The sequence below is a fragment of the Mus musculus genome, chromosome 6, assembly GCF_000001635.26.
Source record: "Mus musculus strain C57BL/6J chromosome 6, GRCm38.p6 C57BL/6J".
Taxonomy (NCBI): domain Eukaryota; kingdom Metazoa; phylum Chordata; class Mammalia; order Rodentia; family Muridae; genus Mus; species Mus musculus.
The window spans coordinates 132,387,715-132,414,898 of NC_000072.6; the positions used below are offsets into that span (position 1 = coordinate 132,387,715).

A 27,184-nucleotide genomic window follows, 5' to 3' on the forward strand; every position below is an offset into this window, starting at 1 on the left:
CACAAGGGCCATTTCTGTAATTCTCTAATATATACCGATTACTAATATAAAGAAAGTGAACAGTGGGTCTCTCTATAGATAATGTAACAATTATAAGAAGATGAGACTGATGCCTTTAACACAAATTTTCATGCATGTATTCTGAATAGGGAACATTTTTGAACTTAACATTTCTTCTCTATACAATTGAAAATGACAATGATTTTTTTCTGGACTCATTTGTTTTTATGAGAAGATATAATAGGTACTTTGTCTTTCAGGTCCTTATATTAATTATCTTGATTGTCTGGTTTTTGCATACATATTTTGGAAGAGAATCATATGCTAGACACTACGAGGGGAAAGAAATGTGCTGGAGGAACAGAAGTGGAAAACAGTGGAGGAAACTGTAGTCCTTTTGGAAGTCTATTTACCTTAAGGTTGCTGAGTCTGGAACACAGTCTCTTATTCTTTTAAATATCAATAAGTTGAACTTAAGTTGCCATTTTCCTGACCTTCTCCAGTCTCAGCAGAGTGTGAAAGAGATTTTTGTATTATGATAGAAAAATATCACTGAGAAACTCTACAAATATAACAAATTCCATTCTACAGGAGCTGACATGGGAGACCTTTAGGAAGGTTCACAGTAACCAAAATGCTGTAACCTGCTGCAGGGCAGTCAGGTTTGTGTAGGTGAGAGCAGCCATGAGTGAATGTATAAAATAGGTTCACTTCACAGGTGTCAAGACTCTATTCCTGTTCTCATCCTTTTCAGTTTGTTAAGTTTGAAATAAAATATGGTTTTGGTGGAATTAACAACAGAAATTTGTATTATAGTTTTCAATATCAGAAGTCGAATATTACTGGCCATATTTTCTTGACATTTCTACTAGATTTTAAATGATAGCTTCTTTGCTAGGTCTTGACATGGGGCTTTTCTCTTGGACATGTAACCCTATCTTTTTTCCTCTTGTCTTGTTTTATTTCGTTGCATAAAAAACATGCCAATATAAATCAGAGAGCGAAGAAGACAGGTATGCCTGCCTTTTAGTGTAGAGAAATAAGAGGGCAAGATACATGGGGGAACTGTCATTTAAGGTTCAAAATAATCTCTTTTAGAAAAAAGTGTGGAATACTCTACACAGCCTCAGGGGAAGGTAGAGCCTGGGGGTTCAATGATGTTCACTCTACAGAGTGTCATACTTCTCACTCAGGGTTAAAATCCTCCTTGTGTAGAGTGTTGCAGAGCTCAAAAGGCAGAAATTAGCTTATGTGGGTTAAAGGTCAGCATTTTCTTAAGCAGCTGTGCTGCAGATTCTTCCATTTCTGGCAGCACTAACTGCAGTGGCCTTCGGGGTACAAGAGGTTCTCAAGGTAGAAATACCTTTGGAGGCCAGTCATCCTCTGAAGGCAATCCAGTGGGATCAAAGATTTTTGCACAATTTGTCAGCATCAGATTTTCCACAGAAGAGAGGCTTACAACAAAACATCTCTGAGTATATACACACAACACAACACATGTCCACAGGTGTTACAAATGTAGCCTACAGAAGAATTTCAGGAGCCCAGTCACAGAACAGAACAACCACAGGCATGAGGGTGATTTGGTAGCAATAGATATTGGATAGGACAAAATCAACCAGCTTGACTGTCCCATTAATCGTCACCAGAAAGTTCTCTGGAATAATGTGCCCTTCCTCCAGCCTTGAGTGGCTAGCCAGATGTTAATTATTTGCCACAGTCTTAAACCCACCTAGCCCATCTAGGGTGGGGTCTTCAGACCTAGATTCATATCTTCTGTCTTCCACATCCACAGCTTCCTGCAGAAGAGGACTGCCCAGTGAGCTTACTTTGCAACTCAATCCTGCTGAAACACACAACCGAACCCACTGGAAACAAAGGGATGGACCTTTTGATTTTACATCCTATTCAGAAAAAGAAAAAACAAACAAATAAAAAACTTCAAACCTTGATCAAAGAACTTGGACTCAGGTCATTATTTTTCTTGCCTGCCCACTATATTTCATTCCACCTCTCCTTCCAGGTGTAAATGGTCCTTCATGGCCTCTGGATGGCAACAGGTGGCACCCAAATGAAATACCTGGACACTGGGATACCAACTGAGGGACACTGTTTTCAGTGTGTCTCCACAGAAAACTTTAGAACATATTTATCATGTATTGTGGTATGCAACATACAGCATTAATGTTAGCACTATAAAGTTCGCCTTTTGAAAGCTGTTGATTGAAAGGGTGCAAAAAGGATACAGGCTATTTAAAGAAAGCATCAATCCAATGCTGACATGAGCTAGGGGAAACATCACATTAGGAAGGGGACAATTATATAGGCAATTGACCACAGCCTTCAGGAGCTATTTCAGGCAAGAGGAATAGGGTATAAAGGAATACAAAATAGAATAGAATAGAATAGAATAGAATGGGATGTAAATAATAAAAAGAACAAGAAATAAGAGATGCTACATATACAAATGACATGAGAGAGAGAGAGAGAGAGAGAGAGAGAGAGAGAGAGAGAGAGAGAGAGCGCTACAAGGGACATGACAAAATCAGGAGAGATAATGCCTGACCGTTCTGGCCCCAACTGGAGATATTCTTAGTTCTAGTTCCATCAAGTTCTCTTCCCTCCCCATATTGTCTGTCTTTGCACACCAATCTTTCCATTTGTCAATTTGTTGCCGCAGACCCTCTGGGTCCCTGGTCTGCGAGGAACGGGATTTCTTAGGCAGATGGGCGAAGGAGTCAGATGAAATGTCAATCAGCCACACACAAGAGAGGTGTTGAATCTGAATGTAATGTTCTGGTTGAGCTTCAGACTTATATTACAACAAATTATCAGAGGATACAAATCACAAAAGGACAAGATACACTGAAATTCACCAGTTACAGCAGAAAGGAATTTGCAGGGACTAATTAAATGTTTACATTAGGGATAACAAGCCCTGCCTAGGATCAGCCTAATGCCAGGCAAGAATTTCACACTTTAAGGTTAAAAGCATCTGGGGGTTGTTCACTCTTGACAGGCCTTAAGAGTAATGTGTTATCACAGAGCTCTAAATTCTTAGTTCTAGTAAAACTTATCCTGTCTGGAGAGTTCCCCCTTATCAGCGTAGCATATCAACTTATACTTGACATGGAATGTAGGCTGTAGTAAAAGATTTCTATCTCAGTGAGACTTTTAGTCTCTATCTACAGACAGCTGAGTAAATAGCAGGTGCTTTACTGTTTTATGATAGAGCTTAATTAGTTACTGAATAGGTTAAGCTCCTTGCTGCTATCTGGAATCTAAGAACACTGGATAAAGGCTTTAGCTATGTTAGAATACAATCTTAAAAGGCATGTACTATAAGGTAATGCTATATAGAGTGCACGTGGATCCATACACTAGACTAATGTGGATTTGGAAAATTGATTTTGTGGGTTAGGGGAATAGCCAAAGATCCGGGAATAAGTTTCCTTGGAACTCTTTCCTCATGAGAAAGCTTTCAGACTTTCATCTGACAAGCTGACTCCACCGGAGTCCCGTGACAATTTGTGTCTGTTTTTCTTTCATTGTCTGAGTGACTGTTGTTCTATGTTTCATGTTCAAAAGGAAACAAAATGTTTAATGTATTGAGCTAGTTATCTATCTCTTGATTCAGTGTTAGCACAGCTGAGGCTGATGTAAGTTAACTAGCACCATTAGCCAGAAATCAAGCAAAAAAAAAAAAAAAAAAAAAAAAGCCCTGCTGAAAAATCTTCATTTAAGGGGAGCAGCTACTTCTCAAATCAAAGGGAAATAAGCTGATAGTTGTTTTTCCCTAGGAAAAATAATCTCTGAAGTTGTGATTATTGCGTTTAGCAAATGATAAAGTTCTTTGTTCTCTTAAAACTAGAGAAAGCAAGATAAAGTAAAAATTTTGTTTGGTCTAAATGTATAAGAATTATGTAGCTGCTTCATTTTGTTTCTTACTTGTATTAAAGGTATAAATATGATCTGCATCTTTTGGTTATACAATATTGGCTTACAAGACATTTGGTATGATTATAAAGGTTTAACATTTGTAACAGAAAGTTACCTTAAAAGTGGTAACTCGGGTTGGAGATATTTAAAATGACAATATGTGGCATGATACAGCACAGGAAATCAGTCCCCTATACTTCTAAATTGGGATAATATTTTAAGTAATTCTTATCCTAGAAACTAGACTAATTAGGGATAAGATTTAAAACAATGTCTCCTTAATGAGGTATTAAGAATTGCACTGTCATGCATTCATTTTTTTTTTCAATTAAATCAAAAATATGCCTTTTCTTGTCGAAAGTATTTTGTACTTAAAAGAACAATATTTCCAAGTTAGAAACAAAGAATCGGGGCTTTTGAAGAGATGAGTAGCAATTGAGAGCACTGATTGAAGTTCCAGGGGAAAAAAACTTCTCTTTCCAGAACATACACTTGTTCACAAAGTTGGATGTCTCCCTCTTCAAGGGGATTCTCATAACTTCTTTTGATGTCAAGGGCCAGCACTCTTGAATAAGATAAATGAAAGAATCAATTAAAAAGACTGAAAGAAAACACATATGATTAATTAAAGGAAAAGATTTTAAAATGAATTATGCCAAATGTAAAACCTTCCAAAATTTAAACAAAACGTTAGAAAAACAATTCAGATCAATAATCTGTAGAGGCATAAATTCTGTAATAGAACTGTTTAATAACAAAATAACTAAGGAAGAGATGGCTATATTGCTGAAATCGTCTTAACCTTAAATTCAGCAAATTATTTTCTATTAAAGAGTAAGATCGATATAAACTGAATTGCCTTATTTAAGGCTCATTTACTACAAAGATATTTTCCATTTGCTTATGAAAATATGAGTTTCTAAGTATATTTTTTCAGTTTCTCAGCTTTAGAATACACAATATTTTCCTATTAATTCATTTTTTCCTTTATCTAGTTATTATTATGTATTTTCTTCATTCACATTTCAAATACTATCCTGAGAATCCCCTATTCTTTCCCTTAGACCTGCTCCCCTACCCACCCACTCCCACTTCTAGGCCCTGGTGTTCCCCTGTACTAGGACATATAAAGTTTGAAAGACAAAGAGCCTGTCTTCCCTCTGAGGGCTGACTAGGTCATCCTCGTCTACCTATGCAAATAGAGACACAAACTCTGGGCTGTACTGTTTAGTTCATATCATGGTTCTTCCTATAGGGTTGCAGACCCCTTTAGTTACTTGGGTACTTTCATAAGCTCCTTCATTTAGGACTTGTGTTCCATCGAATAGATGGCTGTGAGCTTCCACTTCTGTATTTTCCAGGCACTGGCATAGCTTCAAAAGAGACAGCTAAATCAGGGTCCTGTCAGAAAAATCTTGATCGAATATGAAATAGTGTCTGGGTTTGGTGTTTGTTGATAGGATGGATCACTGGGTGGGGCAGGCTCTGAATGGTCCTACTTCCCCTCTCAGCTCCAAACTCTGACTCTGTAACTTTATCCATAGGTATTTTGTTCCCCATTCTAAGAAGAAGCAATGTTCCCATACTTTGGTCTTTCATCTTCTTAAGATGCATGTGTTTTTCAAACTGTATCTTGGGTATTCTAAGTTTCTGAGCTAATATCCACTTATCAGTGAGTACATATCATGTGGTTTTGTTTGTTTGTTTGTTGTTTGTTTGTTCATTGGTTTGTTTTTTTTTGTGTGTGTGTGTGATTGGGTACCTCACTCAGGATGATATGCACCAGATCCATCCACTTGCCTATGAATTTCATAAATTTATTGTTTTTAACAGCTGAATAGTAACCCACTGTGTAATTTACAATATTTTCTATATTCACTCATCTGTTGAGGGACATCTGGGTTATCACCACCTTCTACTTATTATAAATAGGGTTTCTATGAACATAGAGGAGCATATGTTCTTATTACAAGTTGGAATGATTTCTGGTTATATACCCAGGAGAGTTATTGCTGGATCTGCCCTTAGTTCTAGTCCAGTTTTCTGAAGTACCCCAGACTTATTTTCAGAGTGGTTGTACAAGCTTGCAATTCCACCAGTAATGGAGGAGTGTTCTTTCTCCACATCCTCCCCAGCCTCTGCTGTCACTTGAATTTTTCATCCTAGCCATTCTGAGTGGTCTGAGGTAGAATCTCAAGTTTATTTTGATTTGCATTTCCCTGGTGATTAAGGATGTTGAACATTTTTTTCAAGTGTTTTCAGCCCTTTGATATTGCTCAGTTGAGAATTCTTTATCTCTGTACCCCATTTTTAATGGGGTTATTTGAATTTCTGGAGTTTAGCTTCTTGAGCTCTTTGTATATATTGGATATTAATCCACTATTGGATTAAGGATTGGTAAAGATCCTTTCTCAATCTGTTGGTGTATTATTGGCAGTGTTTTTTGCCTTACAGAACATTTTCAGTTTTATGAGGTTCCATTTATGGAGTCTCAATCTTATAGCACAAGCCTTTGCTGTTCTATTCAGGAATTTTCCCCTGTGTCCACATCTTTGAGGCTTTTCCCAAATTTCTCCTCTATAAGTTTCAGTGTTTCTGGTTTTATGTGGTGTACCTTGATCCATTTAGACTTGAGCTTTCGACAAAAGATAAAAATGGATCAATTTACATTCTTATACATGATAACAGCCAGTTGAGTCAGCCCCTTTTGTTCTAAATGCTGTCCTTCCCCCCCCCCCCCGGATGATTTAAGCTCCATTGTCAAAGATCAAGTGACCATAGGTTTGTGCATTGATTTCTGGGTCTTCAATCTATTCCATAGTTATAAATATCTGTTGCTATACCGATATCATGAAAGATGTAGTCACAATTGCTCTACATTGCAAAATGAGATCAGGCATGGTCATTCCACCAAACTGTTTTTTTTTTTTTTTAATTGTTGAGAGAAGTTTTTGCTATCATAGGTTGCTTGTTATTCCATATTAATCTTCAAATTACTCTTCCTAACTCTGTGAAGAATTGAATTGAAATTTTGATGGGGACTTCATTGAGTCTGTAGATTGCTTTCGGCAAGAAAGCCATTTGACTATATTAATCCAGCCAATCTTGAGCATGGAAGATCTTTCCATCTTAGAGACACACCAAGATATTTTATACTATTATGGCTAAAGTGAAGGGTCTGGTTTCTCTGATTTCTTTCTCATACCATGTATTCTTTGAGTAGAGGAAGGCTACTGATTTGTTTGTGTTAATTTTATATTCAATCACTTTGCTGAAGTTGTTTATCCACTGTAGGAGTTCAATCCTGGAATTTTTTTGGTCACTTAAGAAAACTACCATATCACCAACAAAGAGTAATATCTTAACTTTTTCCTTTTCAGTTTGTAACACTTTGATAAACTTTTGTTGTCTAACTGCTCTGGCTAGAGCACCAAGTACTATCCTGAATAGATAGGGAAGGAATGGGAAGTCCTGTCTAATGCCTAAGATCTGTGGGATTGATTCACATTTTTCTTCATTTAGTTTGGGTCTGGTTATTGATTTGCTGTATACTGGTTATATTATGTTTATGTATGGCCGTAGTGGGCCATATATGATCATTCCAAGACTTTTAATATGAAGGGGTTTTGAATTTTGTCAAATGCATTTTCAGCATCTGATGAGATGATCATGAGATTTTTTTTTTTGAGTTTTTATTATAGTGGATGACCTTGATGGATTTCAATATATTGAAACATCCCTCAGATAAAGTGGACTTTACCAAAATGAATGATCTTTTTTGATTTATTCTTGAATTTAGTTTTAGAAACTTTTATTGATTACTGTTATATCAGAAATCATAAGTCAAATTGGTTTGAAGTTTTCTTTGTTGGGTATTTATATTGTTTAGGTATCAGAATAAATCTAGCTTAATAGAACAATTGGAATAGAGTTCTTTCAGTTTCTATTTTTTAGATTAGGGTGCAGATTTTTAATATTAATATTGAAAGTCTGATTAAATTTTGCACTAAAATCATTTGGCCCTGTTTGTTTGTTTTTGTTTTGTTTTGTTTTATTTTGATTTGGTTTGATTTGTTTTCTTTTGTATAAGTTTAATGACTCCTTCTATTTCCTTATCTGTTATTAGACTGTTTAGATATTTTATCTGATCCTGATCTAAACTTTGTACCTTGTGTCTCTGTAGAAAATTGACCATTTCCTTTAAATTTTTCAGTTTTCTTCAGTATGGGTGATTGTAGATTGAATTGATGATTTGAGAATTTCCTCATTTTCTACTATTATATCTCACCTTTCAATTTTGATTTTGATAATGTAGATACTTTTTCTGTGCCATTTAGTTAGTTGAGATAAGGATTCATTAATCATGTTGATTTTCTCAAATAATCATCTCTGAGTTTTGTTGATTCTTTGTATATTTCTCTTTGTTTTGACTTGGTTGATTTCAGCCCTGAGTTTGATCATTTTCTGCCATCTAATCCTCTTGGGTGTCTTTGCTCCTTTTTGTTTTAGAGCTCTCAGGTGTGCTGTTAAGTTGCTAGTGTAGAACCTCTCCAACTTCTTTATGAAGCCACTCAGTGCTATGAGTTTCCTCCTAGCAGTGCTTTCATTGTGTCTCATAAGTTTGGATATGCTGTACCTTCAATGTTGACAAATGCTAGTAAGGCTTTAATTTCATTCCTTATGTTTTTCCTGGCCATGTTATCACTGAGTAGAGAGTGGCCAGGTTCTATGGGTATATGGACTTTCTATTGTTTATTTTGTTATTGAAGAGAAGCATTAATCCCTGGTGACATGATAGAATCCATGTGATTAATCCAATCTTCTTGTATCTGTTGAGACTTGTTTTGTGACCAATTTTATGGTCAATTTTAGAGAAGGTACCATGAGGTGCTTAGAAGAGTTATGTTCTTTTACTTTAAGGTAAAAGGTGTCTCTGTTTAGTTTCAGTTTCCCTGATTTGTCCATTAGTGAGAGTTGGATATTGAAGTCTCTCACAATTTTTTGTGGGAGGTTCAAGGTATATTTTGAGCTTTAGTAAAGTTTCTTTTATGAATATGGGTGCCCTTGCATTTGAGGCATAGGTATTCAAAATTAGTTTCGTCTTCTTAGATTTTTCCTTTTCTGAGTATGCGAATTTATTTGCTAACTTTTGTTTGAAAGTCCATTTTATTGGCTATTACAATGGCTACTACAGCTTATTTTTGGTGACGATTATCTTGGAATTTTTTTTCAGCCTTTGACCCTGAGGTAGTGTCTATATTTAATGCTAAAATGTGTTTTCTGTATGCAGAAAAATGCTGGGTCTTTTTTTCCTTATTAAGTGCCTTTGACTGTGTCTTATTGTTACGGATTTGAATCCATGGATGTTGTGAGATTAAAAACTAATGATTGTTGCCTCACGTTATTTTTGTTGTTAGAGGAAGAATTATATTTGTATGGTGCTATTCTCTTTGGTTTGTTGTGCAAAGATTAATTTCTTGATTATGGTGGGGAGAAGATTTCCTCTTTTTATTTTTTTTCTGAGTTTTTCTTTCATTATCCTCTATAGGGCTGTTTTAGTGAAAAGCTATTGTTTAAATTGCTTTTGACAAGGAATATGTTGTTTTCTCCATCGAGGTGATTGAGAGTCTTGTTTGGTATAGTAGCATGCGCTGGTATATGTGGTTTGGGTTTTTTTTTTTTTTTGAATCAGCCTCATAATTGTCTAAGATCTTCTCACTTTAAGAGACTATGTAGAGAGATCTGTTGTAATTCTGATACAAACCTTTTCAAATGTATACCTTCATTTGTTACTTTTCCATTTTTCTCTAAAGTGCAATTATTAAAAGAAAAATCCACACTAATGCCAGTTATGTGCCAGCAACGGTAGTCTGTGCCCCCATAGTTATATTCAATCTGCCCTCTTCCAGGTTTCCCAAGATTCACTCATTGTTGAACTCTTCACATTCCCATTCATTTGTCTCCTGTGGCTTGCCTGCTATGACTGGCTCTATCCCTTGGAGCCCACCTGAGTAATCTTGAATGTAAAACCCCATACAGTCATAGTTTAGAACCACCAGCTAACACAACTGCAGGGTACAGAATATATTCTCCTAAATACATCAAATAGTCTATGTTGAAATATTCTGTGATGGATTCTAGTGGATTCCACCACCAGAACTAACAAGTCCTGGAGGCAAATGGTACATCCCTTTGCTCCAGCCCCATCATCAAAAAGGGCCCATTCCTTCTTCCTGAATTTTCTCTCTCTCTTGGACCCGGAAGGCCTCTGTCATCCTCTCTCCATCAATTTGCTTCTTGCAAACTTTATTATCAAATCTATTAATTGGAGGAAATTCCAGTATATTCTCCCTTAATACTTTTAATATTATTTCTTTTTCTATACATTTGGTGTTTTGATTATTATCTGACAGGAAGAATTTCTGTTCTGGTCCACTCTATTTCTTGTTCTGTCAACTTCATGTACTTCTATGGGCATCTCCTATTAGATTAGGGAAGATTTTTCTATGATTTTGTTGAAGGTGCTTACTGACATTTTGAAATCGAACTCTCCATTCTTTTCTATACCTATTATTCTTAGGTTTGTTCTGTTCACTGTGACTTAATTTGCCTGAATGTTTTGATTAGAGCTCTTTGTACTTATTTTCTTTGTCTGTTGTGTCAATATCTTCTATGGTGTCTTCTACACCTCGGATTCTCTCTGCTATTCCTTGTATTCTATTGATGAAAGCATCTGTAACTCCTGTTCCCTTTCTTAGATTTTTCCATTTAATAGGCTGTATCCCTTTATGATTTCTTTGAAGTTTATATTTCCTACTTTAGACCCTGGTTGATTTTGTTCAATTCCTTCACCTGTTGGATTTTTTCCCCTGATTTCTTTAAAGGATCTAGGTTTCATCTTTAAGGGCTTCAATGTGTTTACATATACTGTCCTGTAATTCTTTAAGGGGGTTATTTTTGTCCTTCTTAAGGTCTTCTTTCTTCTTCCTGAGATGGGATTTTAAGTCAGAATCTTGCTTTTCAGATGTGTTATGATATTGTCTTAGTCAGGGTTTTTTTTTTTTTTCCATTTTTTATTAGGTATTTAGCTCATTTACATTTCCAATGCTATACCAAAAGTCCCACATACCCACCCACCCCCACTCCCCTACCCGCCCACTCCCCCTTTTTGGCCCTGGCGTTCCCCTGTTCTGGGGCATATAAAGTTTGTGTGTCCAATGGGCATCTCTTTCCAGTGATGGCCGACTAGGCCATCTTTTGATACATATGCAGCTAGAGTCAAGAGCTCCGGGGTACTGGTTAGTTCATAATGTTGATCCACCTATAGGGTTGCACCTTTAGCTCCTTGGGTACTTTCTCTATTAGTCAGGGTTTTACTGCTGTGATCAGACACCATGACCAAGGAAAGTCTTATAAAAACAACATTTAATTGGGGCTGGCTTACAGGTTCAGAAGTTCAGTCCATTATCATCAAGGTGGGAGCATAGCAGTATCCAGGCAGGCATGGATCAGGCAGAACTGAGAGTTCTATGTCTTCATCCTAAGGCTGCTAGTGGAAGACTGACTTCCAGGCAACTGGGGTGAGAGTCTTAAGCCCACACCCACAGTGACACACCTACTCAAACAAGGTCACACCTATATTCACCTTGTGAAAGAAAGAAAGAAAGGGAAGAAGAAAGAAAGAAAGAAAGAAAGAAAGAAAGAAAGAAAGAAAGAAAGAAAGAGAAGAAGAAAGAAAAAAAGAAAGAGAGAGAGAGAGAGAAAGGGGAGAAGAAAGAAAGAATAAATCCAGTAAAAAATTCAGACTTTGTATCCCCTATTACTATCTGACTTCACTAGGGTCACCCTAGTACATCTAGCGAGTTTACATTGCCCTAGGTTTCTACCTTATCCCTGATAACTGTTTCAGTTCAAATCTTCCCTCCCAGGATTATCTCCCTTCATCAAGCTTTCTCTTTCATGCCCCCTGTTGCTATTCCCACTTTTCCCCAGGGAGCTTACATAATCTATTTTAATTTCCCATCCCAGAAATGTCCATGTATATCCCTTTACCCCTTTCTTGTTACATAGACTCTCTCAGGTCTAGGCCATATTTATTTAGTGCTGGAGTTTTGCATACAATTCTACCAAGTTTAGTAGCATGGTTAAATCGAGAAAGAGGGGCAAGGTGGCAACAGAAAGAGAGGGGGAGAAGGAGAGGGACAGGGAGAAAGAGAGTGAGAGAGGGAGGGAGGGAGGGAGGGAGGGAGGGAGGGAGGGAGGGAAAAATTGGGGTCTATCTTTATATATGTATGATGGTTCAATCACAGGTGAAGGTTGGAGATGAGCCAAGTGCAATCTGGGAATATGGTGGCTGTTTCTTTGGCAACAGGTGTGTGGATCTTTCCTATGTAATGTCACATGTTTCAGAAGTCCTCATAACAATAACCATGGAATTAAATTTCAAGCAGACGTTTATTATTTTTTTAAAGAATTTATATATAAATACTGGGTTGAGCTAACATAGTACATTAGAATTTTACATCTTAAGAAGTTATTTGTTATCATTTTCTAAGTTAAAATAACCAGATGTGGTAACATTTGAAGTCTTCAGAAGAAAAAGACATAGTCCTACATCTACACATATGTCAATGCAATCAGTTCCTATAACTACTTTCAGATTGTATCAGGAATAGAGTGTACCTTCCTTTATTCTCTTATTTAGCACTTCTTTTTTATTGATGCTTCTACTGATGTCTTTGTTCTTGCTGCTGTTGCAGTTTGAATAAGGATCGCATCACATAAGTCCTGATTTACTTGGAACTTTCTATATAGAGAAAAAAACTAATATTTTTACAGTATTGTTATTAACGGTATGCATGACTAAGCCTAGATTGCTCTTCTTCCTTATTCTCTCTCTCTCTTTCCCTCCCTTTTCTGCTTCCCACTTCCCTTTCCATCATCCTCTTTATAACTTTAACTAAGGGGAATAATTCCATATAGAATGACTACTAGATTATGTCATTTTCATCATGTGAAATATTGGCCCTGTTGCAAATGATGCTATACATACATTTTCACTCCCAATTTCTTATTTAATTGAGATCACATTTTGTTATATGTCGGATTTACTTCTTCCCTCATAAATTTCCCTCATACACTTTCATGATTTTATTATTCTTTCCCTATTACCCTTATTTCAGTTGCATGACATATTGGGATACAGTAGATAAACATTCATTTAGGTTTATTCAAATTTCAAATAAGATACTTATTTTGATTAAGACGAAAATCTTTTAATTCTGTTGGAGGCTAATTTATTTTATACATGTAGAATGAGTACCTGGGAATTTCCATGAAGCATACACAGATAATATCACAACTCAGCTTCCAGTCTCTTAAATTTCACCCAAAAGAAGGAAAATAATTCTATGCTTTCATGAAAAACAGAGGTTTATGTAATATAACTTATGCCACTTAGGATTTTTTAAAAAGAGTTTCCACATTTTAATATGTAAAACAGAAAGTATAATGCAGTGATTAGATGAAAAGTTAATAATAATTATTCATGGAAAGGCACTGTCATCTGTATATTATTTCATGATTATTTACAAACATGCTGTAAAGCTCTCTAATAGGCTAGACAGAAAAGCCAGAATCACTGGGCAACGTTTTTTGTTTTTTTGTTTTTGTTTTTTTAGTTTGTTTGTTTGTTTGTTTGTTTGTTTTGTGAAACTACATGTTACCTATGTTCCATTTTCTGTTAGGTGATCCTCTGGAAGAACAATGAGAATGTAAATACTATGAGCCAGCAAGAGGAGGCATTCTTAAGGATAGATAAGAGCTGGCAGCCAAAGTTTCTTCTAGGCAAGAAATTATCCTCAGGCTATCCTAAGGACTTGACTTCTTCTTGCTGAGGAACTCTTCCCTGGGTACTTGCATTCACTCATTGCAATTTCTAATGTCAAGGTGACTGCCTGAGCATGAATTTTTACCTTGGGAAGACTAAGAAGATTGTTGCAATGCCCTCAACTGGGTAGAAAAGGTTAAATCTCCTTCAAGGAGAACAAGGGAATGAGCTTTGGTGAGATGGTACCTACTTGTCAAAGATGCTGAGTCTTTATCTGACATCAAAGCTTATATCACAGAGTTGTTTGTGTCACATTATTCATTTACTCTTTATTATGGTATGGTAAACTTTACACCCCTGTATTCCCAGAAAGTGAGCAGTCCCCAAAGACTCACTTCTTATTCCCATGATAGAGCAAAGTACGCAATCTCAGCCCTGTGGAGAAGAACAAGTCTGGTATGCTGACTGCTGAATGGCACATTTCTTTCCTAGAGACCATTGTATCTCTGCTTCAAAAAGAGAAATAAATCAATCAAAAAATTAATGAAAAATCCCTTCTATAACTTCAGAGCATCTGTCAAGAGACTGTATATAAAGTTGTTTAATTTCTTATTTTTTAAAAAATTTCATAAATAATGATGGTTGATAATAAATACTGCAGGAGGACCAGACCTCCTTTCAAGTTTGACATGCTTAAATGTTCACTGAAGTTATATCAATATATCCTTATTATCTTATTATTACATGTATAAGGATATTTCTGTTTATAACATGTATTTTGTCAGAGTAAAGACAAATTTAAGGAAATAATGAAAATTTCCTGTATTAGTATGCTGATAATTTTTACACTAGAAAACAGTAACTGGGTTACATTTAAAAATATTGATCTACTAAAATGTATATTGTGCAGAGAATGGAAATAATGGAGCATATGTGACTCAAAGGAGTATGTTCATTAATAGTTTGCCCAGGGATCAGTGTCCTACATAGCAGAGGATGCAGAATGATTTTAATACCTGAAGGCAGTGGATAACTCTGAGGAAACAATGTCAATAAAAATGATGCACATAAACACTCTCAGATACTGTGCTAACAGGCACAGGGTCTGCACAGGACCAAGACAGATGGGGCTCCAGGACTGACAGAAGATAATAAAAACAGGTTCTCATCTGTAACCAAGAGTTTATTATCAAGTGGCCCCCATTTGCAAAGAAAATTTAGTTTTCTCCTGTAATATTATTAGCCTCATTTCAGAGTAGGTCATTTGTCCAGGAGCAGATGGTCAACACAAATCAAATTCAGTGGTAGACTTTGTTCATAGCAGCTCTATTTATGCTAGCCAGAAGCAGGAAAGAACCCACATGTCCTTCAACAGAGAAATGGATACAGAAAATGTGCTACATTTACACAATGGATTACTACTCAGCTATTAAAAACAATGAATTTATGAAATTCCTGAGCAAATGAATGTATTCGGAGGATACCTAGAATATCCAAGATACAACTTCCAAAACACAAGAAAATCAAGAAGGAAGACCAACTCCTGGATACTTCATTCCTCCCTAGAATATTGAATAAAATATCCATGGAAAGAGTTGCAGAGATAAAGCTTAGAGCTAAGATGAAAAGATGGACCATCCTGAGACTGCCCCACCTGGGGTCTATCCCATAATCAGCCACCAAACACAGACACTGCTGCATAGGCTAGCAAGATTTTGCTGAAAAGACCCTGATATAGCTGTCTCCTGGGAAGCTTTGCCAATGCCTGGCAAACAAAGAAGGGGATTCTCACAGTCATCTATAGGAGCGAACACAGGGCCCCCCACTGTACGAGCTAGGGAAATTACCCAAGAGCTGAAGGGGTCTGCAAACGTATAGGTGGAACAACATTATGTAATAATCAGTATCCCCAGAACATTTGTTTCTAGCTGCATGTGTAGCAGAAGATATCCTAGTTGGCCATCACTGTGCAGAGAGGACCCTTGGTCTTGCAAACTTTCTATACCCCAGTACAGGGGAAAGCCAGGGCCAAGAAGTGTGAGTGAGTGTGTAGGGGAACAGGGAAGGGGAGAGGGTATATGAGACTTTTTGGGAAAGCATTTGTGATGTAAATGAACAAAATATCAAATAAAATAATACTTATTAAAAAATACTCACTGGTAGTTTTTGTTAACTTTTTGTCAGCTTCATGTAATTTTGCTTTGTCACCACAGGTGACAACCTCAGTGTTTTACCTGGAATCCATGCTTGAAAGTGAGGTCATCTTGATCCCTGAAAGTAGTCCTCCAACTTCTACCTACATAATGTAATAGGAACATGACCAAATATATATACGGGGACACAAGACACATATGTACACATGCATTCACCACACACATAAGAGAGAGAAAGACAGAGAGAGAGAGAGAGAGAGAGAGAGAGAGAGAGAGAGAGAGAGAGACAGAGACAGAGAGGGAGACCAAGAGACACACAGAGAGAGACAGAGAGAGAAAACGGAAAGAAAGACAGAGGAAGAAGACCAAAAAAATGATTTTTACACAGATGAGAATTAGAATAGATAGAGAATTGAAACACATTGTTTATCTCTTCATGGAAAGAGGTACTTTTCTGCTCATAGTGGCATAGTAGGAATGATGTAGGTTTCTATCCCAGTGATCCATTCTGTCTGATGATTCAGAATTTGTCTTTATCTCCTCAAATTTATGTTTTAATTTATCCCAGACCCTTTCTCCTAAATCTTGAGCGGTATGTTCTAGTCATCTTGATCCCTGAAAGTAGTCCTCCAACTTCTCTTTGAATCTCTTTGAATGAAGGGTGTCACTTGTATTTTACAACAGACTAAATAAAAACTACACTATTTTAGAGTCAGAACAATCTTGATGTCTGCAAGCACTATGATTCTGTCAGTCAAGATCCCTGCACCCTAAAATTTGGGCACTAAATCAGAGTCAAAGTACCCATTGGTTTTAAGAATTCAAATGCGCTTTGTAAAGAATCTCCATAGAAGTCTGTCTTAAAATTGTTTTGCACTTGGAACTGAGTTAATTGTTGCATGAATATTTTTAAAAATTATGCTTTAAATATGGCTCAAAAAATGATTACAGTCACACTCTAGGAGTCTTGGCCCAGCAGTGGGTACAAAAAAATCAAGATGGGTAATGTTTTATTCTTACTTTTCCAAATTAAAAAAAAAAAAAGATAACTAAAGACAAGAAAACATAGGAAATGAATAAATCTATACCAGGAAGCACAATGCAAGATGACAGAAATACCCCTTCCTGTAGGCAGCCTGTGCCTAAAAGATGGAACTGGTCTCCAGTACACCATCACTGTAAACAACATCACTGCTAGACCAAATCTGGTGCCAAACCCTCTGGAGAGGGAGCATGCAAATTACACACACACACACACACACACACACACACACACACCTACCCAGTGGGAATCTGCTGGCAGGACACAAGCTCTGCACTGGAGTTCCAGCCATAATCACAAACACAAGGCAAACCCGGTGTTTATGTGCTTGTTGAACAAGAATGTAAATCTTTTGGAAAGCAAAGCTCGCCATAAGGTTTCGGAAGCCAGCCTCCCTCCCTCCCCGCAGTGCCAGCAGACTGACCAATCCCAGGAGGACACATAGCCCTCCCCAGTGCTGGGGTGTATATAAGCAGTCCTCCCTGGGTTCTGGGTTTCTGTAGCATCCTGGCATACTTGCAATAAAGCTGTTGAGAAGAATCCGACCTTGTGTTTTTCCTTGCTGGACGAGCTGAGCGCAACAAATTGGTGGCCTGTATGGGGATCCGAGGTTCTCAAGGATTCAGAACTTTTCACCTGTGGAAAGGAGGTACCAGTAAGTCTCCCAAATTGATACCCGGTTAAAAAGGGGCATATGTTTTTCTCGCCCGTAGACCCAGTGTGGGTAGCTCTTAATGTTGTTGCTTCGTTTTTTGTAATTTCTGGACTCTGCTTTTGTTTGATAGAAGCAGTTAAGGCAGGTCAGAAAATTCTCAGGAAACAACAAGAAAGTATGTCAGAGGAAGATAAGAAACGCATAGGCAAAAGAAAGAAAAGGGGCGAAAAAGAGAGAGAAAGGGAAAGGGAGAAAAGGCAAATTCAAATGAAAAAGGAAATAGCAAGAAAGAAAAAGGAAAAAATGGAGGAAAAATAAAAGTAATTAGTGATAAAAAAGGAAATAGTGAAGATATATATCTCTCTAAAGGATTTAAATTTATCAAGCTCTGCTTCCAGTGACTCAGAGCTTTGTAAAGATGATGAAGCTGACCTAGAAGCAGAGGCAGCTCAATGTGAGAGGGACAGGTATGATCTGGATTGGCCATATAGAGCCAACCGGATGAAAAAGAGAGTATCAGTCAACAAAAGGACAAAAAGAAAGAAAAAAAATTAGAAAAGAAATGATTGTTTGTAGCACCTGACAAAGTTCAGATGGGAAATTTAGGAGAGTTTTTGGGTACCTGAGTTACTTCACATTATGTAGCATCTCAAAAGATAGAATTACGTAAAGATCATTTGAAAACATTGAATGATTTCCAGAAGTTGTTGGGAGATATAAATTGGATTCGTCCATATATGAGGCTATCAAATTTTTAATTAATCTCTCTTTTTAATATAATGAAGGGCGATCCACAGCTTTCGTCACCTCGTGCTCTCACCCCTGAGGTCTGAGTAGCATTAGAAAAGGTAGAAAGGTGTTTAGAAAAGGCCAAGCTGTATAGATGGAAAGAAGAAGAGGACATTCTCCTATGTGTTTTGAAGACATTCCATTAAACAGCAGGAGTGTTATGGCAGTCAGGTCCTCTATTGTGGATTTATCCTCATGTGTCTCCCAATAAAACCCTTGAATATTATCCCATTGCTATAGCTCAATTAGTGATTTTGGGCATTAAATCGTGTATTCAACATTTTAGAGCACCCTCTCAGAAAATCATTACACCTTATAATGCTAATCAAATATAGATCCTAAGTTCTTTGATAGATGATTGGGCCCTATTGCACTGTAGATTTGATGGGGAATTAGATAATCAGTATCCCAAAGATACTTTGCTACAATTTTTTAGTGAACATCCAGTGATTTTCCCCAAAGTCACAGCATCTAAACCCATATCGGGTGCATTGGATATTTATACAGATGGTTCTAAAACAGGTGTTGGTGCCTATGTAGTTGATTCTCAAAAACCTGTACTTTTTCAATACAATCCTGGCACCCCACAACTTACTGAATGTAAAATTGTGTTGGAAGTATTCAAAGCTTTTAAGGAATCTTTTAATCTAGTCTCTGATTCGGCTTATGTAGTAAATGCAGTGTGTGCATTAGAAATTGCAGGACCCATTAGACCTACCAGCCCTGTGTGCACCATCTTATTAGAGTTACAAAAATTGATTTGGAGAAGAACACATAAATTCTTTATTCAACATATTCGAGCTCACTCTACATTGCCAGGCCCCATGGCAGAAAGAAATGCCTTAGTAGACGATGGCACTTGCATGGAATTTATTTTTCACACCACCACACTGGACCTTGCAAAAGATTTTCATCGACTGATTGTATCATGTTCCTGCTGCCACACTTCAGCAGAAATTTGATATCTCTTGAGCCTCAGCACTGGATGTGGTGTTACAATGCCCACAGTGTGTACAATTTCACCACCCTCCTCTTGTTGGTATTAACCCTTGTGCATTGCTTCCTCTAAACGTGTGGCAAATGGACGTTAGTCATGTCTCCGCATTTGGAAGATTAAAATATTTTCATGTTTCAATTGACACCTGTTCCGGTGTCATTTTTGCCTCCCCCATGTCCAGTGAGAAATCCCACAACATGGTTGGCCATTGCCTAGAAGCCTGGGCAGCTTGGGGAAAGCCAGATACTTTAAAAACTGATAATGGCCCCACATATACATCAAAATCATTCCAAAACTTTTTCAAAATAATGCAGGTTGGTCACTCTACTGGCCTTCCCTACAATCCAAAATGCCAAGGCATTGTGGAAAGAGCACATCGAACCTTAAAAGGACTCTTACAAAAACAAAAAGGGGGAATTGCCAATGGCCAGCCACCCAAAGAACAATTTTTTTTTCCTCTTTACTTTAAATTTTTTTAAATTCTGGACGAACATGGTCGTTCGGCTGCAGATAGGCATGCCATGACCTCGCATATCCTTAAACAGGATGTCAAATCGAAAGATGTTCTAACTGGAAAATGGTATGGCCCAGATCCCATTATTTTGCGATCCAGGGGAGCTGTTCGTGTTTTTCCACAGGGTCAAGAACACCTGATTTGGGTACCAGAGAGGCTGATGCGAAAATTGCTCCTTCCAACAGAGATATAGATTGTAATTGTTCCGGAAGGACATGTTATCTAGCAGAGTGTTAGCAGGGTATACTGTCAAACTCAACAGCATTCAACTGGACCCCGTCACTTTGGGGGACTTCACCTCCTGGAACACGAATGCTTTCTCAGTTTTTTAAGGAATGGGCAGGAATGTTGGCCTGGGGGGCTGTGGTCCTCCTGGGTTGTGTCTTTTGTATCTGGCTATTGTGTCAACTCAAAGGAGAACATGTGCAGTATAAGGCAGTGATGTACCAAGCATTGATGGCGATTAAAGATGGCGCATCTCCCAATGTCTGGCTGGCCTCTTTAAAAAATTAAGAGTTCGCCCTAGGTCGTCTGGCAGATGTAGTCACACAGATCCATGGTAACAAGTGACAGCCAACTTTCCTTAAGCACAGACAAACCTAAAACATGGGGCCTGGAGGCAATAGGGTAACCCTAGGATGGGTAAGGCTGTGACATGAAAGGATCGACCTAAGACAGGAGCCATGGCCAATGGACGGAATTGCCCAAACCTAGTCCAGAATCATATTATTAAACAAAAAAGGGGAGATGTAGGCAGCCAGCGCCTAAAAGATGGAGCTGGTCTCCAGTACACCATCACTGTAAACAACACCACTGAGCAGGTGCTAGACAGAATCTGGCACCAAACCCTCCTGAGCAGCTGCATGCAAATTAAAGTGCCTGCAGACTGACCAAACCCAGGAGGACACATAGCCCTCCCCCATGCTGGGGTGTATAAAAGCATTCCTCCCTGGATTCCTGGGGTTCCCGTAGCATAGAGGCTTTCCTGCAATAAAGCTGTTGAGAAGAATCCGACCATGTTGCCTTTTTCCTTGCTGGACGATATGAGCGCAAAGCCTTCCCCCCCACACACTACCTCCAGCAAAATCAAAATAACAGGAAATAACAATCAGTAGTCATTATTATCTCTCAACATCATGTCACAGATTTCTTCAGTGAAAAGACGTAGGCAAACAGAATGAATATGAAAATAAGATCCACCATTCTGCTGCTTAAAGGAAACACTTCTTATCAAAAAATATAGATATTACCTGAAAGAATATTGTTGGAAAAATATTTCCAAGAAAATGGACACAAAGCACACCATAGTAAGCATTCTAAGATGTCATAAAATAGACATTCAACCAAAACTAATCAACAGAGACAGGAATGACATTCCATATTTATCAAGGTAAAATATAGTAAGATGATATCTCCATTCTAATCTATGCCCCAAATGCAATTATACCTACATTTGTAAAAATAAAACATTGCTAATGTCTAAATCACACATTGAACCACACATATTACTAGTTTGGGACTTTAACACCCCACTCTCATTAATCCACAGGTTAACCAGAACGAAGGTAACTAGAGAAATAATGAAACAAAAAGACATTCAGAAGTAAAGGGAGCTAACAATTATGTATATAATGTTTTATATAAACACAAAAGAACATACCTTCTTTTCAGCATCTCACAGGTTCTAGTCTTAAATTAACCATATAATCAGTCAGAAAATATCTGATAAGACTACGCCATGTTGCCTATGTCCTTGTGTTCTGTCAGAGCAATAGAAACACAAAGGGAGTAAGAAAGAGACAGAAGGGGAAAACCTGTGAAATATGTCTGTATGAGAAAATAATCTTATGAAAATGTTACTTTATTAACACATTTGCATAAAACAAAGAATGTTTCTATTGCTCAGTAAAGGGATGTTGAAATTAGGGAGAAGATATGAGACTAGAAGGTGAAGAAATGGGACTGAAGGTCAGGTTTATTACAGAAGAGAGACCAGCAAATAGAGGACACTGTTGTACTTCCAAAATTAACTGGAGGTAACAGATATGGATTGAAGAAAATGTAACTCATTATTGAAGTATTTAATAGCAGTGTTATTAAAAGACCTTAATAATTCCTATAAATTAAGAATTCTTATAGTATCATCAAAAAGTATTAAGAAATCATCTATTTGTACATATTACATCACTACAAGAGAGTATATATCTTACTTGTTCTGCAGATTTCTGAAGAAATGGGTGGGGAAACCAAGTGATTCTTAAAGGTATTTACTTTTTTTATTGGTTATTGTATTTACATTTCAAATGTTGTCTCTCTTTCCATTTTCCCCTCTGCATCCCCCCCCACCCCCCGACCATCCCATCCTCCTCTATTTTGCCTCTATTCCGGTGCTCCACAATACACCAAACCCTATTCCCACATCACTGCTCTACCATCCCCTTATGCTGTGGTTTCAAGCCTTCACAGGACTTAGGGCCCGACCTCACATTGATGACAGATAAGGCAATCTTCTGCTACATATGTAGCTGGAGCCACGAAAAATTCTATGAGTACTTTTTGGTTGTAAGTTTAGTCCCAGGGATTTCTGGGACTTCAGGTTGTTTAATACTGTTGTTATTCCTATGATGTTTCAGAAAGAGGATGGCAACCCTGATAAGACTGACACTCCAGGATGCTGAGATTCTAGGACTTTCCATTCCTGCTCCTTGTTTGATTCTACCTCAACTACATTGAACGTGTTTCTTCCAAGGACTTGTTTCCAGAACTATTTCGGAACAGCTAGGTCACCTATCTTGCCTTTAAGATTCTCATAGTCATGTCTGGTATGCAGTTAGCTTTCTCAGCATATAGTGACTGGAAGGCAAATAATGCCAGCAAGTTCTCCTTTAACAAAACCAATTTTCTTATTTAACTTTTGGCTCCCATAGTCCTTTGCCCCAATTGAGCTGGAAGCAGGCAAAAGAAAATCATCATCCTGGTCTTTTGTATTGTGTAGGATGGATCGGGTTATTTTGCAAACTATAGATATGTCATTTAAAGCATAATTTACAAATTCTGTGGCTTTGTACAGGGAGGGAAATAGAGAGCATAGACTCAGGGATTTCGACCTTTTCTTTCCTTTTCTCTATGCTTTCTTTTTAGGTGACGGAAGTGACCTGGAAGAAAAAAAAAAGGGGGGGGGGATATAGTATTTCAAAGAAATTAAATAAATAGACAAATAGGAATATATTATCAAATTACTCTTAAATAAAACATTGCATACCCATATCTTACAAGGGTAGTAATATTTATGATGGATGCAAATTTGAAGGAATAATTTCTTATGCTGGTACAGAATTTATTTTGATACATATTTAAGTTTTTCATTGCTATGAGTTTCTTATGTTGATAAAAATTGGGATTAATATTGTCCTCTTATATAGGCAATGTGCCTATGCAACATATTTAAGCATAGAAATTTAGACCCAGTTTTGTGTAAATTCTATTACAAACACTTTTTAGATAAATGAGCAATAAAAGTTAAGAACCAGTTAGCAAACTCATGGTTCTTAGGTAATTAAAAAGGAGTTTTCAAGATATTTTAATTAAAAATGTCTGAGAATAGTCAAGGCTTTACAGTTCAAAAAGGCTTAACAATGATAGTCTTCAAAGGTATCAGAAGTCAATAGAATATGAATATTATATAAACCGTCTTTTAAGTGGACAGAAAGGGTGAAATGTGACTAGTGCTGTTTGTATTTTGAATCTAATCCTGCTTCATCAAAAAGGTACTGCCCAAACAAGGAATATATCATATACTCAGTTAATATCAAGTGAAACTTTCCCCCATTTTAACTGGTTAAACTAAGGCTAGAGCCTGGCATTTGGCAGTGGAAGAAAAAGATAAGGCTGGGACTTTTAGAGAGGGTGAGAGAGGAAGGAGCAAGGGGAGATAAAAAGACAGAAGGGAGAGAAGAAGATGGAGGTAGAGTAGGTAGAAGGAATATGGAACATAACCATGTGGCCTGGAGGAGCCACAAGTAACAAGTGATCTCATTGTGGGAGAATAGTGTAGTATAGTTTTGTATCTTGTCCAGTCCAGCAGGACTTAGTAATTCTGTGGGTCATGGAGGACCGTGAGGTCTGCAAGAGAAACCGATGGAGAAAGGGAAGCTAGACCAAGCAAACAGTTGTCAAGGTCTGTTTCATGGAGGCTGGGATTATGATTATAAGCACACAATGAGAAAAAATTAGCGAGAGGTCGTGGGGTATAATAAAAGACATGAAGAGGAATGGATATCTGTGGCAGATGATGATCACAGGCATCTAGCAGCTTATCTTAGAATGTTGGCCCTAAAACTGTCCCTGGCTGCCTTCATTCTGCAGTTTATCTTGGAGTGCCATAAACAGTCCCAGGCACCAAATGGAGACATGGAGGAGGAGGTGAAGGTGGCTTTATCTAAGCAGTTTCAGGAGCCAAGTGGATACATGAAGGAGGGAGTGAATCTGGTAGTCCAAGGTGCCAGGTGGAGACAATGAAGGAGGGGGTAACATAATTCCCATCAAAGGGTCAGGCTGATCTTCAGGGTGAGACTAGTTGAGGGCCTAGTTTCCCACAGTTTGGTCTCTCACAGTATCTGCTCAATCTAGGCATTCAGCTTATGACTGAGTTTTGTGTTCTTAGTATGGACTTATTGGAGTTGGTGATTTGCTGCAACATTCAAATATCTGTTTGTTATACTATTTTGGTTACATTTGACAAGGGATTAAATGTATTGACTTGGCTGGCCTCAAAGTGGCCATCATCCTTTCTCATTTCCCAAGTAGTGAGGCATCTGACACATTTAATATTACTTACAAGTAGTGTTTAATTTTTAAGCAATGTTTGTAAGCAAAATATTCTTTGATAGCAGCTTTCATCTACTGCCTCTTCTGCTTTTTTTCCTGAAATACGTTGTGTCTTCCTCATTAAAAGAATGTAGATAATATGTACTGATTCTACCTTCCATTAAAACAATATTTTACATTTTAAAGACTTATATCATTACTCTATGTCCTTATGGGAATGGTGGACAAATGAAAATTTTAAGAAGTTAAAGGTTGGATTATGTGTCTATGAAAATAGTAAGACAAACTTGATGTCAAATCTGGACCCAAGATTAAGGCTAAGTGTATGCTTGTCAGTTCTGATTATTTTACATTGGAAATATAGAAGATTACAAGAAACCCACATAACTGCTCTATGCTTTACATAATATGAAATCAGATGGGTCATCAGGCTGATGGATTTCCTCAGGTAATTGTACATATATTCTGAAGAAGACATATTTGGCACTTGGTGTTACTCTCTGGATAGGTAAAACCATAACTATTTTCCTAAGACTCATTGTGCTCATAGACTCAATTGCATAGAAATATTATATGTATGTTCCTCTATTTGTTTTGATGGTTCTATCAAACTTAGATGGAAGGAACTGGGGATGAGTGATTCTGAGTGCATTAATGCAGAATTTTAGGTAACAAAAGTTCCAAGAGACAAAGCATAAAGAAGGTATAAGAACAAGTCACCTTTTACATGGAAATCACACTTTCTAATGGATTATTGCATCATGAATCACTGTAGCAGGTTATGTATGGAATCCTCCAGTGTGAGACTCCTTTTCTTGCTCTCTCCCAACATGAGTTACTTGACAAAGATACTATTTTTTGTTTGGTTTGGTTAGGTTTGGTTTGGTTTAGTTTGGTTTGCTTTTTGAAAAAATATTTGTAGAAACTCACAAGGTGCAATAGCAATAAATTATGGAAGAACCACAGAGAAGATGCAGTTATAGAGATGTAAGCAATGAACAGATCTCAGAAAGTGCTTTCTTATGATCCCAATGGGTGCTAAAGCCCATAACTAATCCCCTTTCCTTAACTATGGACTTTGAAATTATTATTGTCTTAAGATTAATGATTTTTCCATTCTCCTCTAAGGTTATTTCTTGTTTATTTTTTGTAGCTTCCAAATATACAAAAAGAAATCACAGATTAATTTAGTCAAAGGTTATTTTTTTCACATAGTCCCTGATGGTGCAAGACCAAGTTTACTATGCCACGAGTACATTTGTATCAGCAAACCCTTTCTTTAGATTCCAGGGAGTGAATGCATTTCTAGTGTCACCTGTGTTTTCAAAGTTCTTTTATCTGAGAATGCCGAGAATTTCATTATCTATTTGATTGTGTCTGAAGAGATTCATTTTGCTTTAGTAAGCTTCTAAAAAAAATAAAAATAAATAAGGAAATCTCAGTCTCTAAACATGGCCATAATCCATGGTAATAGGGCTAGGCTTTCTATATGAGAACAGAATATTTTGGAAAAATCAGAGCTCATAATACTTCAGACATATTTTTTCACCAATGCCCAAACATGTATTCAAATACCAAAAAATATACTTGATATTTTTATATCACGTCTATGTGGCACAATCTACTATAGAGTCGAATGTTCTATACCTTCCAAATACATCTCGAAAGTGACAGAACACTCTACCTCTCCTAGCTCTGAGGAGTACACACTCTTTCCACAAAACCCATTAATACTCCATGAATGCTCACTTAACATATTTACTATATTTCCTACTAGCCTTCATAATAAATGTTTGGGTGGTAATCTAAAATAGTCTCCTTTGGCAGAAGTGGTAATGTAGGTAAGGCCAAGGCAGGTAAAAGAAGGGGTGGTCTAGCAAAAAGTCAATTATGAAGTTAGCAGTAATTACCCAAGGACTTGAAATTGTTTATATGCTTAAGAATTCAAGGAAAGAAGTATTTGGCTTGGAATAAATTTCTAGTGAAAGGTTTTGGTTTCCTTCTGCTAAATTGCAATTTCAGCTTTCATAGACAAATATATTTGTATAATAAAATGGTTGTTTTTCACTTTCTGCTGATACAATATGCTGTGCTTCATATAGAGATACCACTGTGGATGAATTGCCTATTACTGATTTTGAAATAAAAATAAATGGACAAAAAGATTATGTTATAAGGCCCCTCTTCTGTGGTAGATTGTTCAATATACTGAATAGTTAAGATTTTACTACTATGAACACTCTATGACCAAACCAACTATTATTAAACATGTATATTTTTAAATAGGAGGTTGCTTATAGCTCAGAAGTTCATTCCATTTTCGACATGTTGGGTAACATGGCAACATCCAGGCAGGAATGGCTCTGGGCAGGGAGTTGAAAACTCTAAATCTTGATTCAAAACAGACAGAAGACAAACTCTTCCAAGTGGCCTATTGAA

At 37.2% G+C, this 27,184-nt stretch overlaps 1 pseudogene; it reads right to left on the reverse strand.

Moving 5' to 3' along the window:
* Positions 1-1,185: 1,185 nt before the first annotated feature.
* Gm44003 lies at positions 1,186-14,267 on the reverse strand (annotated as a pseudogene).
* Between the last annotated feature and the right edge of the window lie 12,917 nt (positions 14,268-27,184).